Source organism: Antennarius striatus, chromosome 10 (assembly GCF_040054535.1).
Source record: "Antennarius striatus isolate MH-2024 chromosome 10, ASM4005453v1, whole genome shotgun sequence".
In the NCBI taxonomy this organism is placed as follows: domain Eukaryota; kingdom Metazoa; phylum Chordata; class Actinopteri; order Lophiiformes; family Antennariidae; genus Antennarius; species Antennarius striatus.
In genome coordinates, this window is record NC_090785.1 from 19,831,647 (window position 1) to 19,846,503 (window position 14,857).

At 42.1% G+C, this 14,857-nt stretch overlaps 1 protein-coding gene across 1 annotated transcript in view; it reads right to left on the minus strand.

Annotated features, from left to right (window-relative positions):
- Window positions 1-14,857, minus strand: part of il1rapl2 (interleukin 1 receptor accessory protein-like 2) — a 437,686-nt gene that overhangs the window by 355,297 nt on the left and 67,532 nt on the right. The gene's annotated exons all lie outside the window — the stretch shown is intronic.

The window sequence follows — 14,857 nt, forward strand, 5'->3', positions numbered from 1 at the left end:
GAGTGGAGGTAGAAGCACACAGGTAGACAGGGCTGGCAAAAGGGTTTCTGACTGGGTTGTTCAACTGGTTCTTAGAAAGTGAGAAGATGCCTGAGGAATGGAGGACAAATGTGCTGGTGCTCATTTTTAAGAACAGGGATATGTGCAGATTTGTGGCAACTATAGAGGAATAAAGCTAATGAGCCATACAATTAAGTTATGGGAAAGAGTAGCTGAAGCTAGACTGAGGGCAGAAGTGAGCATTTATGAGCTGTGGTATAGTTTCATGCCAAAAAAGAGTACTACAGATGCAGCATTTGCTTTGACGATGTTGATAGAGAAGTATAGAGAAGGCCAGAGAGAGCTGTATTGTGTTTTTGTATCAGAGAGACAGCTAATGACAGGGTGCCCAGAGAGGAACTGTGGTATTGTATGAGGAAGTTTGGAGTAGCCGAGAAGTATATTAGAACGGTGCAGGACATGTATGAGGACTGTAAGACAGTGGTGAAGTGTGCTGTAGGTGTGACAGAGGAGTTCAAAGTGGAGGTGGGACTGCATCATGGAACAGCCCTGAGCCCCTCCCTGATCGCTATGGTGATGGACAGGCTGACAGACAAGGTTAGACAGGAATCTCCATGGACAATGATGTTTGCAGATAACATTGTGATCTGTAGTGAGAGAAAGAAACAAGTGGAGGAGAAGCTAGAGAGGTGGAGGTTTTCCTGGAAAGGAGAGGAATGAAGGTTAGCCGCAGTAAGACAGAGTACATGAGTGTGAGGGACCCAAGTGGAAGAGTGAGGTTACAGGGAGAAGAGATCAAGAAGATGGAGGATTTGAAGTACTTAGGGTCAACAATCCAGAGCAGAAAGAAAATGCTGAGGTTCTCTTTGGGAGGGACCAGGATGGAAGAGGATCAGGCGCCCTGTACGGCAATGGCTGCTTTAGGCCTCCGGCAACACAGTCATACATCGTCGTTTTCGCCAGCTAGATCAATGTTTTCCATAGCGATGCGAACAATGTTGTGTCCTCCGGTTGCCAGATTCACTTGTCTCTGAGTTTCTGTTTAATGACAATAAAGGAAGTCTAATCTAATCTAATCTAATCTAGCAATGGAGACTGTGGGAAACAGGTGAAGAAGCGTGTACAGGCAGGGTGGAATGGGTGGAAAAAAAGTGTCAGGTGTGATGTATGATAGAAGAGTTTCAGCTAAAATGAAAGGAAAGGTGTACAAAACTATGGTGGGACCAGCGATGTTGTCTTGCCGAGAGACAATGTCACTGAGGAAAAGATAAGAGAGAGCTGGAGGTAGCAGAGATGATGATGCTCAGGTTCTCTTCGGGTGTGACCAGGATGGATAGGATCAGGAATGAGTACATCAGAGGGATAGCACATGTTAGAGGTTTTGGAGATAAATTCAGAGAGGCCAGACTGAGATGGTTTGGACAGGAGGCCTAGAGGAAGACAAAAGTGGAGGTTTATGGATGTAGTGAAAGAGGACATGAAGGTAGTAGGTGTGAGAGAAGAGCATTTTCAGAAGACAGGGTTAGATGGAGGCAACTGATTAACTGTGGCAACCCTTGAAGGGAAAAGTCGAAAGAAGACGAGAATCCTCACAAAGGCTTTCTGACTGTTTGGTGTTCAGTGACAATAGCAGAGATAGAAGTCAGTCAGTCACATTTTTTTATATAGCGCTTTATCACATCTGAAGACATTTAAAAGCGCTTTACAGATAGAAAGCCAACATGCAGATTTCATGTTCACTCTAAATTGAACAATAATGTCTGCATCGATCAGAAGGTCATCATCTCACTTTCATCCCCTTTGCCGCCCAAGTAATGTGCTTTTTGGTTCATCTTTCTATCTGCAAAGATATTTGGTTGACGAACGGACGGAGGAACACACAATACTGACAATTGCAATACATCGCCGCTTTGAAGCGGGATGTAATAATAATAATAATCTTCTTTTCGGCTTTTCCCTTCAGGGTCGCCACAGCGAATCAGTTGCCTCCATTCAACCCCGTCCTCCGCATCCTCCTCTCCCACACCAACCACCCTCATGTCCTCCCTCACCACATCCACAAACCTCCACCCCGGTCCTCCTCCACGCCCCCTGCCTGACAGCTCAAAACTCAGCATCCCTCCACCAATACATTCAGCATCTCTCCTCTGGACATGTCCAAACCATCCCAGCCCGGCCTCCCTGACTCCACCTCCAAAACCTCCAACATGCGCCGCCCCTCCGATGCACCCACCCACGATCCCATCCATCCCGATCACCCCCAAAGAGAACCCAAGCATCCCCATCCCCGCTACCTCCAGCTCCGTCCCCGTCCCCTCCCCAGCGACACTGTCCCCAGATCAAACAACATCGCCGGTCCCACAACAGCTCTATACACCCCTCCCTTCACTCTAGCTGAAACTCCTCCACCACACACCACACCCGACAATCTCCTCCACCCGCTCCATCCTGCCTGCACACGCCTCCCCACCCCCCCTCCACACACCCTCCACCGCTCCAGACCGCCTACCCGAAAGCACCCAAAATCCTCCACCCCCCCGATCCCCTCTCCCTGTAACCTCCCTCTGATTCACACACATGCACTCTGTCCCACCGCGGCCAACCCCCACTCCTCTCCCCCCAGGACAAACCCCCACCTCTCCAGCCTCTCCTCCACCCGTTCCCCGCTCCCACCACAGACCACAACGCCATCCGCAAACACCACAGCCCACGGACACTCCCGTCCAACCTCACCTGCCAGCCCGTCCATCACCACGGCAAACGAGAAGAAGCCGATCCCTGATGCAGTCCCACCTCCACATTGAACACATCTGTCACACCCACAGCACACCCCACCACCGTCCCACAGTCCCCACACACGTCCTGCACCGCTCCAACATACTTTTCTGCCACTCGAGACTTCCTCATACAACACCAGTTTCCCTCTGGGCACCCTGTCATAAGCTTTCTCCAGATCTACAAAGACATAATGCAGCTCTCTCTGGCCCTGTCTGTTCCTCTCCATCAACATCCCCAAAGCAAACACCGCATCCGTAGTACTTTTTTTTTGCAAGAAACCATACTGCTGCTCACAAATGCTCACTTCTATCCTTGTTCTAGCTTCAACTATTCTTTTCCATGACTTTATTGTATGATTTTTTTCTCTAGTTGCCACAACTCTGCACATCTCCCTTGTTCTTAAAAATGGGCACCAGCACACTTCTCCTCCATTCCTCAGGCATCTTCTCACTATCTAAGATCCTGTTGAACAATCCAGTTAGAAACTGCCACCTCTCCTCGACACTTCCATATCGCCACAGGTATACTGTATCAGCAGGACCGAGCGACTTTTCACTCTTCATCCTCTTCAATGCCCTCCTCACCAGAAATACAGTATTGCCTCTGTATTTCTGGTCTCTCACTCGGGGTGTTCTGATCATTTTCCCAAATGATTTAATGTTAAACATTAAAAAAGGGTTAAAATATAATGGCATCAGTATTATCAAAGTGAAGATGACTGTAGGCAACGACACGGATATCTCATTGCATCACACTTGTGATGTTACCCTTTTAGGTGAATGTTAGTTAGCATCCTACTTTTGACTGTCATGGTGGTTCCATGGTTTTTTCTGTTTTCGTCTGTGTTTGGTTCTGTTCTCTTTCTGTCTCCCTTCATCGTATCTGGGCGTGGCTGCCCCTCTCCTCCTTTCTACCTGCTGCTTGCATACCTACATCTCCTCTGGTGCTGCACAGCTGCTCCCCATCATCTCATCATCACTTCCGTTTACCAAGCCTGATTCTCCCCATAGTCTTCTCCAGATTGTCTGGCCACCCATAGTGGTATCGTTAAAACCCAGGCCAATTTTTTTCTCATGAGTTTTGCTGTTTTTTATTTTGGATCCTTTTAGTTCTTCCGTCATGGCTTAGTATTTCCCGTACCAGCTGCATTCATCCCCTTCCTGTTCTACCACCACCATCTTCACCAGCGGTTCTCCAATAAATGGATCATCCACACCCACTGCTTCACTCTGGTCATCCTGTCACCAGCCTCAAGTTTTTTTCCCTGTTTTCAATGAATCCCCCTCTAAACCTACCATCTCTGGATTGCTCTTGGTTTCACTTGCTGCCTTATTCTTCATAGAATGATCTAGCCTCATGGAGATGCAACAAATACCTGGCAAACCAGGTAAAACATATTAGTTCTATGTTTGAGAACTTAGACTTTCAGCTAAACACTCAGGCTTCCCCTCCTTCACCTCGACTTGGGCCTCAGAGAACCCCATTTTTCTACCCCAGAACCGTAGAAATTGTTGAGACTTCTTTCTCCAGTGAATATTGGCTTTTGATCTACAGCCATGTACCTACGCTTGGAATGATGTTAACAAAAAAATAAACAAAAAACAAACAAACATATCATTATTTTTTAGATTCTTAAACGGAAGAGCTCTGAATTGGGTTGAGGCTTTGCTAACCCAGAGTAGAGCTATCTCTCTCTTATACTGAATTTGTTAATGTATTGAAGAAGGTTTTTCATCATCGTCCTTATTCTACTGGTGCTGCTGTAGAAAGGCTGGGTGTGGCAGATCCTGCAGAGTTCATAATTTGGGCTGCAGAAACGGGGTAGAATGATGCCCTTCGGGGAGTCTTTTAGCATGGACTCTGATAATATGACGGATGAACTAGCCCATCATAGCTCTCTCATCTCTCTGATTTCTTTGTCCATGAGACTATCCAACGCCTACAGGAGAAAAAAAGACCCATAAGCCCCACACTCCTTTCCACTCTACTGTAGACCTTCATCCCCAACCTGTGGACCACCCCCTAGTTTCACGTTTAGTTTCCATCCTAGAGTGAGAAACCAATACAACTGAACCACACAAACAACACACCATGGCACTTTTGAAAAGGATGCAGAGTTTTGGGCAGTTTTGGGCCACGGTCAGCATGTCCTCTGGTTTCCACCCCCACACCAACTGTCAGGCTGAGAGGACTAACCAGTATTTGAGACAGCTGCCTACTGCATCACAGCCATCCAAACCATCCTCCTGTAGGACCCATCTAGCTTGGGTCGATAATGCTTTCAACTCCCATCTTTCCTCTTCTACCAGTCTTTAACTTTTTGAGTGTTTCCTAGGCTACCAATCACTGCTGTTTTCTGCCCAGGAAGGGACATTGCAGTACCCTCAGTCCAGTACCCCCTGGCTTGCTTGGGGTACTGGATAAAAACAAACATCTTGCTGTCGGGCCCCAGCCCAAAACTATGTCCTGGGACACAAGGTTTGGATGCTAAAAATCCAAGACTAAGAAGCACTCAGCCAGATATATAGATCCTTTCGAGATTAAAAGCATTATTAACTCTGTTACAGTATGGTTGAAGCTGCTAAAGGACGTGATTATTCATTCTTCTTGCCATGTCTCTCAGCTGAAACCTGTCTCACCTATTGCTGCTACAAATCAATGTTGTGTGATGGATTCCATGTGTTTTGTGGTATATGCATGAATGAGATTCAACTCAGGATAATCTGAAGTCTCATTTTTGCTTGCTACATGTAGCACCAAGTTAAGCCAACTGACTCGTGGCTCTTACCCTGCAGTTTTCAAACTATTTGTGTACCTCAATTCATCATCAGGTAAGTCCCAGAGTGTTGAACAGATTTTTAAGTTTTACCTAAAGGAGGTTTAAAAGTAGATCCCATATCACATAGAGCCCTTAAAAAGGTGGGAAATCCATTCCCAGTATAAACTAAGATGTTATTACTCTCTCTCAAACTCATAGTAGTTTGTGTTAATCCTTAATGTGAATAAAATTGTCATATCAGTTTGTACAACCTACCTTCAACCTGTGTGTGTTTTTAAGCCCCCATTCTGGTCTTTTCTATGGGTCACTAGTTATTAACCCCCAGAAAGTCACCTTGACACATTATGCCCTACACACACACACACACACACACACACACACACACACACACACACACACACACACACACACACACACACACACACACACACACACACACACACACACACACACACACACACACACACACACACACACACATTCAAATACACAATCTAACAGTGTGAATTTACCCACTCAAACACACACACACACACACACACACACACACACACACACACACACACACTCATTCACAGTCTTTATCAGTCCTCTGTGACCCTGTGCTAATCCTAATATTGGATTATCAGACAGTCAGAGATTATCCCCTCATTTTAAGATTAGTAATTTGTTTTGAGATTAGTCCATTTAAAGTGCTACTTAAAGGTTATCACATCAGTGATGAAGGAAATTCATTTTGTTAGTGAGGCTTCCGTATGGCCTATTTCAATAAAATAAAAAAAACAAAGAACACATTGAGGAAATAAGAGAATTAAATGAAGTGTGGTCCACTGAGACATGTTTTAGAACAAGTGAAGTGCCTTTGTGTAGTGCAGAAAATTACTTTAGTGTGCGAAGAAGACATGATCACTATTTTATTTCCTGTGTTTGAGAATGGAATGAACAAGTGTGTTTCATTTGTTTGCTTGGAGGAGATAATCTCCTAAAGCAGACAATGACCAGTGACAATGCACTAAACTCTGAACAATGTGTGTTTTGTGGATGAAAAATAGGGTCCACATGGACTCTTCCATTTCACATCCTCCCTTATCTTTCTATCTCTCTTCAACTTTCTACTTTTGCCAAATTTTACAGTGTGTCTGTTCTGCTGTTACTTTCATCTAAGTCTCTCACCCCCTCTTTTCCGTAGGTAGATCAATACAAGCTAATTGCTGTTGAGTATCAGGGCATTGAGAATCCTCTTTTCCCTGGAGTGCCTAATTAGGACCATCAAACAAACTACCTGTGTGTGCATGTGTGCGTGCGTGTGTGTGTGTATTTGTTGATTGAAGCAGCAGAAACACCTGTATAGACACCTGTGTTGGTGAGCAGAGGATTTCTCTCTCTGAACACAGCCTGTCTCTGTGTGCATGCTATTACTGCTTTAAAAGGATGTGATTATGGACATAGTTCAGCAGATTACAATCAGCCAAGTTTTCTGCTGTCATGTTGTCTGTATTTTATGAAGTCAAAAGTACTTTTCCTTCTTTTTTTTCCTTCTTTTTTTTACTTCATGCAAGTTTAGTTAATAGCCAGTTAGTTCTTTCGTTTGTTTGCGTGTTCGTTTGTTCATTCATTTACTCCTGAAAAGAGTCCAATTATTTATCGTGCAGATCCATATAAAGTAACACCTAAGATTTAAGTCATTTTTCTTCAACATTGCTGTATGGGTATTTTGAGAGGACGCTACATTAAGTACCGGTACTAATATTAACCAATTTTCCTGAAGCACTGTGCAGGAACGACGCATGGGCAAATCAGATATGATGAGGAATTGTTCAGGTTTGGCGCTACTCTTCTACTTGGTCTTTTTATAGGCAGTAGCTCAGTCTACTAATTCTTCCGCTGGGGACTGGAAGAGCACCGTAGGATAGCCGGTTCAAATCCCGCATGGACAGAAAACATTTGGAGCATAGTAGAGACAGTAGAGGAGTGTCTCTCCAGCTCCTGAGCACTGCCGAGATGCCCTTGAACAAAGCACCGTCCCCCACAAGCCGCTCATAGGGCGCACCAGTGAGGAGCTGCCTTCCGCTCTACCCCTTACTATCTACCTGCATGCCATACAGACCCCTTATTTGTGTGTGTTTCAGGGCCTGTACCATATACATATGTGTGTGTTGGAATAGACTAGAGTGGAAAATGTAATTTCCCTAAGGGGATATTAAAGACTATGTTCTTCTTCTTCGTTCTTCTACCAAAGAATTCTGTTTCTCTCGAGATGTCCATATTTGGGCCCAGTTTCACATCTGTACTACCTTTACCTGATGCTGTTGATTAAAATATTGATTATAAAATCCTTTTCAAAACAATCCCTACCGGTAAAGTTCTTTTTTTTTTTTTTCATGTCATAGTGTCTGATGATGTAGCAGAACCCAAAATAAACTCTCGTGGATAATAGTTGTTACAGGCTGACTGCAATGTGGTTGGTTGTATTTGATAAACAGTCTTAATATAATGGCACTAATAAACTGCTGAACAATTTCAAAGTATTAACAAGTTACCTGCTTATTTCTTTTAAACATTGAGACATTAGACAAGTTGAAACAAAAATACGTAAATAATGACCTGCAAAATAAATGTTGTGCTTGTCTTATTTGCTTTGCTTCCTCCTTCACCTATCATTAATTGAACTACTCTGCCTATGTGCATCCATGGACTTGATGACTATTCTAAACAAACACAGAGGATGGCTGATATTGGAGATAATGTGACTCAGAGGAAAGACTAAAGACCCGACAGAAGTTGAAAACATCAGCGGTGGCTGAGCGGAGAGATGGATAAAGGAGGTGTGTGTGTGTAGGGGGGGTTGGGTTGGAGACATTAAACAGTAACAGCTGTTCCCAACCCATTAAAATGTAATTAAGAAGAACCTCATTACAGAGAAAGACCAAGAGAGTGATGCAGAGATTGAGAAATAAACTGGTTTCTGTTGGCTACTTTATTACTCATCTCGACAGAAAATCATCAGTTTATTTCCAGTAAACACTTTGAGAGGGAGAAAATGCCAATTGCTGTCTGTTTCTATGATTCTAATTACGTCTGAGCAGATCATTTGGCAGAGAAGACATAATGTTCTAAATCCAGGTTGGCACTTGAAAGATTTGAATACAACAATACTACTTCCCAGTCAATCCTTGCTGTTCCAAAATGTGGGATTTCTGTCCGTCTGTCTCATATGCCAAACAGCATCTGCTTTGAAATAAAAAACATTATGACAGAACTCTGAGCTTTGAAAGCTATTGATGATTTACTGGAGTTTCACTGGAGCTAAACATGTCACTTATAAAAGGATAGCTGCCTTTCTGAAATAGTAATTTTGTCTGATTGTTAAGGTGAGTTTGTTTGTGGTTTGTCTTTACAAATTCTGTGTTACCTTAATTGTTTTCATTCTTATTGAGACAGATGTGTTTGGATTCAAAGGATGAATCAGCAGTTCAGAGAATAACATGACAGAAAACTTGTAAAAAGGTGTAGTTTGTTCTTGATCATTTTTTCCTGTTTTCCACTTCCCAACACTATCTGTGCGTCTGAATTGTTCGTAGTCGATATGTCACTCAGGATAGACACAATTTTGAAATTGATACACCCTATCTTTATATTATATTGCTTAATTTGTATATTTTGTTATCTACCTGCTGAATATGATAGCCCCTATGTGTTTTAAGATGTACAGTAAGCTTTATGCTCACTTACACATTGCAATTCTTAGATGAATAAAAATATTCACCGTTTGTATAGCATTTTTTTAATACAATGTAAGTAACTGACCATATCTGTCAACATCTAATTTTAAATTTCCAATAAATTTAATTTCAGATATTGCTGCTGAGTGATGATTTGTGATGTGTATTTACAAAAAAATTAAGAAAAAACATTTTAAAATGAGGAGCAAAAGGCCCACAGATTCCTCACTGAGTCAGTGACAACAATATGCTTCCCTAAAGTGTTCATGTATCATAGATACTACTGTCTGTTTATTTTTATTCATCAATACAAAGACTTTGACTTTCAACAGGTCTCATAGAATGTCTTTTGTATGGAGGAAATAGGGACTGTGACTAGCATATTTTCCATTTCTAAATGTAGTGTTGTATATTGCATACTGCTAAGTTATTAAGCATCAGTAAATACAGATCACTGAAGTAAGAGAATAAGACAGCAACAATTGTTCTACAACTTGTGTGTTACACGCACAGACAAGTGTCACAAGTTGTCGAGTCTGAGTGAGAGATGTACATTGACAGACATATAAACATTTGTACATAGGTGCAAATATATGAACATACTGACATTTGCAGGAACAGTGTTTTATGTACCATTCTAACAACTAGAAACAGGCATGCACTAGGGATGAGCGAATAAACCACTATCTGTATCTGTACCTGTTCAACTAATTAATTTGTATGTAAATCTGTACTCAGAATGGGCGGGACTTAAACCAGAAGTGGGTGTGGTTTGACCGGAATGAGTGGGGCTTAAACATTATTTTAAGTCTGAAATTGATATGAATTGATCAGAAATTGCTGTATTTATTGTGTATTTTAAACTATTTACAGAACAGCCTCACAATTGAGATTCCAATCAATGCTTTTTTTAATCACAAAAGTAATAGATCTATTTACAGAACAAGTTTTTCATTGACTCAGAACATCAATATTCTTAAGTCTATTAATGAAAACTTACAGAACAGCAACAGAACCTATACTCGGACTGGGAGGGCTATGGTGGGCTTGGGTCACATGTTGCTCGGTCACCGCGGCTGGCCCCATGGTCTGCGGTGGGCATTCTTGTCTCCTGGGGATGGCGGATTGGGCGGGATGTTGGCGTGGCAGATGGGGGTGAGGGGTTGGGGGATGGGGTGGGGTGGGGAGGTGGGGTAACCTTAACCCTTACCCCGTGCCCCTTGGGCCTGTCCAGTGGGCCGTGGCGATGGTGGCCGCTGCCTCCTCTCGGTCTCCTGGTCAACGTGGTTCTCGCCACCCCCGGTGGCTCTTTGTGTGATGGCTTCTGGATGCTCCTGGCTGCCGGGTATAGGGGTACTCAGCTAGTGTATCCCTGATGGGTTCTAGAAGCCTCTCTGGGTGTTGGTTTCCATGCATGCTGGTTCAGGGCTTACCAGCTACTGTCGAGTCCAATTGTTGAGAACCGGAGAATGATAGGTGTGATGTCTCTTCAGACATCACACCTATCTCATGACCTCTATCTTCCTTCTGCACTGTTTTCCTCTGGTGGTCTATTCTATCCTCTCAGGACCTCCACTAATCTGGTGTTTTATAAAATTGATATTAAGATATCAGTTCTACGATATAATAAACAGCCCAAACCTCTTTCATTTCAACAGCACTACCCGTCTATTCACATTGTTTGTGTTTTATCTCTATGTCTCCTTTTGCTTCCCTCCTTAACTCACAGAGGTGCAGCACTTCCCTCTCTGGCTCACAATAGGAAATTCTAATAAAGACTGACAACTTAAATCCCAGAGACGACTGGTGATGGTTAAAATATATAAAAGATTTTGCTGCAAGACTAAAACAAGCATTGATCTCATAAAAAGTTGACCCCCTTTTATGAGGTTAAACTACGAGAACACATGTAGACAAAAAAAAAGTGTATGATTGAATGTTACAGGTCAGCCTCAGAATTGAGATTCCATGCTTTTGATCACAATAGCAAAGGAACTATTTGCAGAACAAATTTTTGATGAACTCAGAATATGAAGTGCATTAATGATGCATGCAATAGGAAATCATGAACTACAAAGTAGAAGTTCTTTTTTTTTAATTTTCAGAGAGAGAAAGAGAGAGAGATAGAGCACATATGTGTTTGTGAATATGTCTGCATGTGTGTGTGTGTGTGTGTGTGTGTGTTCGCGCGCATGGGCTATGTAACAGTTAAAATATCTATACAGCAGAGAAATTATAAAGTTGAACAGAAATGAGAAAATGTCAAACCAAGAGCAGATATTCTCTGTTACATCCGTTTATGTCAGTGGTCCCAAACACTGTGTCGTTTGACATTAGGTCCCGGGCAAGCACAGAACATTTCACTTTTTTTTTTTTTTTTATTGATTACTGATTTAAAAATGTTTCATTTTGAAAAGTAACGTCTGTGCGGAATGACGCAGAGACGAATGCATGTGTCAGTCCTGCTTGACTGGTCTTGGTCACGTGGTAGGTTACCAGCCATTACTGCTTCTATTTCCAACCTCGTATCTTTGTGAAGCGGGGTTTTCCACAGTGACCATAAAGAAAACCAAACTGCTGAGTAGACTGGATGTCCAGGACACACTACATGTGTCATTGTCTCCCATTACCCCTAAATCTCCCATTACCCCAAACACTAATTCTCATTATTGTAATTATTATTATTTGATGTACTTTTTCTCTATTTTATTGGAAATGATCAGTATTTCTACTACGTTGAGTGCACTGACAGTAAGTCGCTATTTCAAAATGAACGTCATCAGTCCAGTCACTTAAATCAAGTTTTAATATAATTATTTCTTACAATTATTTTGTTTACAAAGATGTCAATTATCAATTTATGAAAAAAAGGTTGGTTATTGTCTGTTGATGTCTGGATTTTACATAAAACCACTGAGGATGATTTATTATCAGACTGCAACTGTCCTGGCATCATTAATGATTATCGAGCAAATGAAGGCCGTTCTGTGAAAATATTGTCTCAGATGAAACCAGTCTGTGTCGCCAAAAAGGTTGGGGACCGCTGGTTATGAAGATTTTCCTTGCATGAGCACAAGTATTAACAAGTTCTGTTCATATTGTGCTCGTACTCGTCAAAAATGCTTCATACGTACCGGATACTCGTCTGAAACGAGTACCCGGCTCAATCCTAGCGTTCACTATTTAGGTTTTTGTCCAGTCAAGTAGTATGTGTACTTAGGCATGAGTGGGGAAAGATGCTGAAGGCAGAGCAATACTCAAATAAACTGGAAACTCTGTGCTTGTCTGTGTGTGTGTGTGTGTGTGTGTGTGTGTGTGTGTGTGTGTGTGTGTGTGTGTGTGTGTGTGTGTGTGTGTGTGTGTGTGTGTGTGTGTGTGTGTGTGTTTATGTGTGTGTGTGTGTGGTGGGGTGAGGGGTAGTCTATTAACTAGGGCAAAACAGTCTTGAGGATATTAGTGTTTTTTAATTGAAAAATAGTCATAAGGGAAAAGCAGCTACCGTTCACAAACAAATACACACATTTCACACACACACATTTGCAGTGTATGCACAGACTCAACCCATAGATTATCTAGATCTACATTTAAAATTAGGACACATATTAAATGACCTGCCACAGCAACAGAGGGAGCAATTGAAGTGGATAATATTTATCACTGTATTTCAAGGTATATATAATGTGTGCGTGTGTGTGTGTGTATATATACAGTATATATATACAGTATATATATACAGTATATATATATATACATATATACAGTATATGTATATATATATATATATACACACACACACAGTGGTACCTCTACTTATGAAATTAATTACGTAAGTAGAAAATTACGTAAGTAGAGATGCTTTTTCCATGCAAATGCCCTAATCCGTTCCAAGCCCATAAAAATTCTGACATAAATGTTTTATAAAGGATAAAAATGCATCAAAACATGTAACAAATACATGTTACGATTAGATTATTACACAATAAATGAGAGTTGTGTATAACGTAAAAAAACAAAGAATAGAGTAAAGAATAATAATGACGGTCATTTACCTTTTAACTGCTGTTTTTTGCCCGCTTTGGTTCATGCTCTCCTATCTCACGATGCCGAACAACAGAGTGAATTCCAGTCCTTCTTCTGAACTTCTCCAACCACCCACGCAATGCCTTAAACTCCTTAAACTTCCTTTTGTTTTAATAACGTGGCGATTGTAGATGCATTACGGCCATATTCTTTGGCGATATCAACCAAACGCATCCCTTTTTCATGCTTTTCTATGAATTCTTGCTTTGTTTGTATGGACAAAAAACGATTTTCTTCATCTTTTCTTTTCCTCTTTTCTCCGTCACTTTCTTGGGGCCCATAGCGAATGCGTACTCAAAAAGTTATTATATTTGCGCAAAACTATCAGACTACCTCACGAGTCGAGTACCGAATGCCGAGACACTCCATAAGTACCGTTCTAGCTCCACACAGAGGTGGAGTGGCATCCCTCTTAGCCAATGGGATGCCAGGAAGATACATAATAGGTAATAGCCAATGGCAGAGCAGCTATGAGAATGTTGCGTTCAGGAACCTGTGGGAGATTCAAGTATCAGCCAATACTGTGTTTTTATTTGAGTATCAGCCGATAATGTGTTTTTACATTATGTAAGCCGAACTTCATTTCGTAAGTACAGGTAATATTTTCCTGCTGAGAAATTTCGTTAGTAAAGACATTCGTAAGTAGAGGTATCACTGTATATATATATATATATATATATATATATATATATATATATATGAATGCAGGAGGGCCTGGTTTCGAAACCCAAACATGGCGGACACTATCCAGTGAGGGTCCTTAGGCAAGACCCTTAATGCTATACCAACCTACCTCAAGCAAGACCCTTAATGCTATACCAACCTACCTCAAACATGAGTGAACACAATAAAGACAGAGACATGCCGGCTCGGACGTCAACTGGGTTAACAAGGTCCGCGTCAGCTGCTAGGGAACCAGGGCAATCAGATGAGAAATGGGTTACTTGAACAAGACATACATAGACAAGGGCGGAGAATACGGAGTTGTTGGAATGCTACTACACGAGTAATCCCAGAGAGAGGGGGTATGTGGGACCAATGGATGCTTCGAAACCCACAATCAAGGCTAACAAAAAAAGAGCTGTTAGCCCAGTGTTCCAACATCCGTAACCGAAAACTGCTGTCACAACTCGAGATCGATGAAATACTACAACAATGCTACGGCAAGGGGGAGCCAGGACGCCAGGTGAGCGGGGGGATATCACCCCGCCCCACAATCCGAGATCGGGTACCAAGCCCTAAGAGACATAATACAGCCTCAGTCCAAGAGCTGCTGACCTGAGAAGGAAGATCGTGACCCAAATGGAAACCTGGAGACTCCGACAGATACCGAAGCTAAGTTGTCAAGTACCTTCAGAAGATCTGCTAGAAGATGTGAATGCTGCAAGAAGAACCATCCCCACAGGGAACATAATTGAGACCAACAAGCTGATCCACAGTACAGCAACAGTAATCCTTGAGATGCTGGGATATAAGACCAACAAAGGGCATAACAAAC